Raw genomic sequence first — 5734 nt, forward strand, 5'->3', positions numbered from 1 at the left:
ATGTGGTCTATGTATACAATGGAATATTCCTCAGCCATTAGAAATGACAAATACCCACCATTTGCTTCAACGTGGATGGAACTGGAGGGTATTATGCTGAGTGAAGTACGTCAATCGGAGAAGTACTAACAGTGTATGTTCTCATTCATTTGGGGAATATAAATAATAATGAAAGGGAATATAAAGGAAGGGAGAAGAAATGTGTGGGAAATATCAGAAAGGGAGACAGAACATAAAGACTTCTAACTCTGGGAAATGAACTAGGGGTGGTGGAGGGGGAGGAGGGCGGTGGGTGGGGGTGAATGGGTGACGGGCACTGAGGGTGACACTTGACGGGATGAGCACTGGGTGTTATTCTGTATGTTGGTAAATTGAACACCAATAAAAATTAATTTATTAAATAAATAAATAAATAAATAAAAACAAAGGATTTGAAAAACAAAACAAAACAAAAAAGAACATAAAGACTCCTAACTCTGGGAAACGAACTAGGGGTGGTGGAAAGGGAGGAGGGCGTGGGGTGGGGGTGAATGGGTGATGGGCACTGAGGGGGGCACTTGACGGGATGAGCACTGGGTGTTATTCTGTATGTTGGTAAATTGAACACCAATTAAAAATTAATTTATTAAAAAAAAAAGAAACCTCCCAAGACACAAAAGTCCAGGGCCAGATGGCTTCCCAGGGGAATTCTATTAAATGCTTAAAGAAGAAACAATACCTCTTCTACTAAAGCTGTTCAGAAAGATAGAAAGAGATGGGATAGTTCCAAACTCGTTCTCTGAGGGAAGCATCACCTTACTTTCAAAACCAAAGATTCTACCAAAAAGGAGAATTATAGACCACTATCCCTGATGAACACAGATCCAATGATCTCAGCAAGATACTAGCCAATAGGATCCATCAGTACATTAAGAATATTCACCATGACCAAGTGGGATTTATCCCCAGGATGCAAGGCTGGTTCAACACTCATAAAGCATCATTGTGATAGATCATATCAACAAGAGAAAAAAATCAAGAACCATATGATCCTCTCAACAGATGCAGAGAAAGCATTTGACAAAATACAGCATCCATTCCTGATCAAAACTCTTCAGTGTAGGGATAGAGGTAACATTCCTCAGCATCTTAAAAGCCATCTACGAAAAGCTTACAGGAAATATCATTCTCAATGGGGAAACACTGGGAGCCTTTCCCCTAAGATCAGGAACAAGACAGGGATGTCCACTCTCACCACTGCTCCACTGCTATTCAACATAGTACTAGAAGTCCTAACCTCAGCAATCAGACAACAAAAATAAATAAAAGGCATTCAAATTGGCAAAGAAGAAGTCAAACTCTCCCTCTTCGCAGATGACATGATACTGTACATTGAACTCACTCTTAAATCTAGAAACTCGTGTCCTTCAGTCTGAGAATTGTTCTTCAGTAAGTAGCTACTCAATCACTGTTTTGTTTTTTTTTTTTTCTTTCCGGAATTCCTATTAGTTACATGCAGGCTTTTGTGGAGTCATCTTCTAATTTTATCTTTTTTTCTGTCTCTTTATCCAACTTTCTTTTTAAAAATTATTTATTTATTTATTCATGAGAGACAGAGAGAGAGAGAGAGAGAGATAGGCAGAGACACAGGCAGAGGGAGAAGCAGGCTCCATGCAGGGAGCCCAACGTGGGACTTGATCCCAGGTCTCCAGTATCACACCCCAGGCTGGATGTGTTGTTAAACCGCTGAGCCACCAGGGCTGCCCTTTATCCCACTTTCTGAAAAGTCTAACTTTATATTCAGTTCTGATACTTATTTCTGCTAACAGTTGCTAAATTCCTCAGAGGTCTTTTTGCTCCTGAAGGGTCCTTGTTTTGACCACCCTGTTTACATTTCTTGGTGCAGTATTGTCTCTCACTTCTCTAAGAAAATTACAGTATTTACTTATTTGTTACCTGCACTCTCTCTGAATTCACTTTTTTCTCATTTATTTATTTTACTCGGCTTTCCTTAGATATCTGGTGACCTTTGACTATTCATTTATGCATAACACTGTGACATTAAGAAGGCAATTAGAAGCTGTGTGTGTGGCTCTGTGGCTCTTTGACTAGTAGTAAGTAGTCCTTGTATGAAAATTCAGAGAGAGAGGGAGACACATACACATTGTCCTTTAACTGAGAACTTCCCAAAGTCTGTAGCTCTTTTCCCCCAGGGAGAAATCCCCTGATTTCCTGCCTGGGGAATAGAAACCTAACTGCCAGCCTTGCTGAGAGCTTAATGGAAGGAAAAAGGACAGTTGAGGGGGAGGAGGGAGGAAGAGCCTTAACCTGTGTCAAGTACAGCCTTTTAACTACTTTCCCATTTTCAGTCTAGCTGCCGCACTCCCACTCCCAGCTCAGCCAGCCTCCCATCCAAAACAGCTCCTCCACCTTCACCTCCATAGAGTAAGCCTCCTGTGGTCTGTTGAGGGGAGAAGAGAACAGTATCTTGCTGCTTAACCTAAAAGAAGAAACCTAGAGTGTCTAAAAAGTTCTAAGATAGACCAAATAATTATCCTGTTTCACTCAGCACCTCCAATGCCTGAGCATTTCAGAGTTCTATGCAGAAATCTGACAGTTTCTAATTGGCAGCTTCCCCCACCCCACTTCTTCCTGGTAGTTGGGTTTCTTCTCTGCTCTTCTAAAAGCATTGCCCACCTCCTTTCCATTTTCCAAAATGCTTAGCCTTTTCATCAGCTAATGTCTTCTCTTCTGTCAAGACGTTTTTGTAGGTTTACATCTTTTCTGTCCTTCATTACCTCTTCAATAGGATTTCTAGAGAGAGCATACATTGAAGCATGTGCTCAATACTTTGCCTTTTTCAGTTCCTTTTCCAAATCTGCTGCGATTGCTATGGTACCTTTCTGATATCACTATTATAGGATTAGCATTTGTATTATAATTTACCTGCATACAAATTTCCACAGTATATTGTAATCTCCTTGGAGAGACCATGCTTTCTTTACTTCCCTACTTCTAACCCAGAATACAGTGCCCAGGCCAGAACATGTACTAGATAAATGTCCACAGAACAATGAATTTTATTATCAATTGTCATTGTGTGATCCATTTTATCACATGTTTCTCTAGCAATAAGAGTACTTTTCCCAGGTTTGGACAAATACAAGGTGTTGGGCAATGTGGAAAGCTTTTCTGTTGGGATGGTGGGGGAGTGCCCTTTCATCATGGATTCTTGTTTACTTCAAAACTATGAAAATCCCTTGGCCAGAAGAAGAGTCCAAATCAGAATCAAAGAAGAAAAACGATAGGTCAGAACTGGAAAAGGTGTTTTAGGCATCAGTTCAAGGAATGAAATACGAAATAGAAAGCAGGAGTAAGTCATACAAGGCATATAAGGCCATAAATTAATGAGGCCCATGAAAAATGAAAAGACATCAGAGACCCATTTTTATGGGTGCTCATGTGTGGCTTAGGCACAGACGTGAATGTTTAAAAGCACCAGGATGGACAGAACATCCGCTGTCCCAACCTACTCATTCCTAGATTCCCTAGCCTTGGGATAAGGCAAGGTTTACCCTTTTTTGCCCAGTCTGAAATTCCGTCCCTAACAAAGTCTAAGCTTCAAGTTCCAATGCATTCCTTCGGTGCCCAGCCTTTTTCCTTGGCTCAGGCCCTGGAGCAGGCCTAGAGGAGGCTGTTTGTAGAGCATGTCCTGAAAGTGCTGGTGCATGGCAATATCCATGGGCACATGGGGATGGTCAGGAAAAATAAAAGACAGGGAGAATGTGAACAAATGAACTTATAGTAATAGAGAGGTGGTAACCTTTATTACTTCAGTGATTCAGGAAGAATCCAGAATGTGGTTTCTTGAAAGGGTAACATGATAGAGATTTCATGGGAGTTGAGCAAGTCTAGGTTGCTTGTGGGATTTTCCCAACGGTGACCATTGCTTATCAGCTGAGGCCTAGGATCAGCTCCTGGTGTATTTATATCCTATACATCCTTCTTGTGGATGGAGACCCCTCAACCAATGGCCAGGGTCAGGATGGTTCTAGATAGAGAACTAGGAGTGATGGACTGATTTCATAGCCTGCTGTACATTGATTCAGCATTTGGGAGCTATGCAGTCTGTCACTGTACTCACACGAGGCACAAAACCAAAAGTACTTTCCAGTGACTCCTCTAAATACCCTATCTGGCTTATTGATAGGTGGACATGAACTCAGAGGCCTTAAAAAGTACAAAGTACAGATGTTTTTATTTCTCAGACACATGTGTAGGAAGGTGAGAAAGAAACACCTAGGGAAAGCAGGTATATAGCTCTTGACTACAAGAACTAAAGGTGAACTAGCACAAAAAACCCAGTGTTCTGTTTTGGCATGGACATTTACTCTAATGAGAACTGCGTTCTCTTCTAGGATACATAGGAACTAACAGAGAGTAACATAAACCCTGGATGAGCTAGCTCAGGTCCCACATCATTCTGTATAATGCACATTCTAGTGGGCCTGATGCAACAAGATGACCAGAAATTTCAGGTCACTGTGATTGGGTTTTAAGGAGCCTAAAACAGGAAGAAGGCTGAGGATCGTCAAATAGACTTTGCCAATGGGACATGTAAATGGCTAGTAAGCTAGTCAAACCAGTAAATGAATCCCCCAAGTACTCTACCACTTGCAGAGTCATAGAAGGATGGCTTCTGACATCAGCAAGCATTGCTAAGTTCAAGTGCCTATTCTGCTTTGCAATGGGATTCCAGGGGAGGTTCTATGGCCACCAGGTACTCCAAGGAAAGAATTTCCTAGGATTTGGCAGTTTGGGTCATCCTAATCTTAGAGTGGCCAGGAAGAAGAGCATTTACCCTATTGGGATGAGGAAATCTTCTTGATCCAGGGCTGCTCTAGACTGCTCTAGTTAGAAGCTGGTTTAACCTGTCTTCTTAGTGAAACTCAGTTCTTAAAGATCATCTCATCCTTTCCTAAGGGCTCACAAACTATCTGTTTGGTAATAGAAATCTGCCACAAATCAAATATGCTAATCTGTCATTTCTTAAAGGGCAGCATATTATAGAAACTACAGATCAGTAGTACCTCTTCTATTTTCTGCTTTCTTCCACCACTAAAAGCAGCTCTGTAATAATGTTTACCAACATTTATTAAACATATACAATATACAAAGCACTGAGCGTGCTTAAGCAGAGAGAAAAGACTCGATTTGGGGGGGTTAACAATCACTTTTTATTTTTTTTTTTTACAAATTTATTTTTTATTGGTGTTCAATTTGCCAACATATAGAATAACACCCAGTGCTCATCCTGTCAAATACCCACTTCAGTGCCCATCACCCAGTCACCCCCACCCCCACCCACCTCCTCTTCCACCACCCCTAGTTCCTTTCCCAGAGAAAGACTCGATTTTTATCCTCCAGAAGTCTCTCCTTCAATAGGGAAGTATAGAAATAACTATAATGTGAGAGAATAAAACAAGCACTCTGATAAGGATATAAATAAAGGCTTAAGGAAGCCCAGAAAAGAGAATAAAAATTCCAGCTGGAATTCCATGAAAACTATAAATGCTTTTAATAAGTGATTTTGGGACTATGTCTGCGGCTAAAGATTTTAATTAATTTAAAGTAACCTGGTTCTTGCTCTGTGTCTCTTATTGTGGACTTTAAATCCATCGATAAAGGGGCACCTGGGTGGCTCAATCAGTTAAGCATCTGCCTTTGGCTCAGGTCATGATCTCGGGGTCCTGGG

The sequence above is a fragment of the Nyctereutes procyonoides genome, unplaced genomic scaffold (genome assembly GCF_905146905.1).
Source record: "Nyctereutes procyonoides isolate TBG_1078 unplaced genomic scaffold, NYPRO_anot_genome, whole genome shotgun sequence".
NCBI classification, from domain to species: domain Eukaryota; kingdom Metazoa; phylum Chordata; class Mammalia; order Carnivora; family Canidae; genus Nyctereutes; species Nyctereutes procyonoides.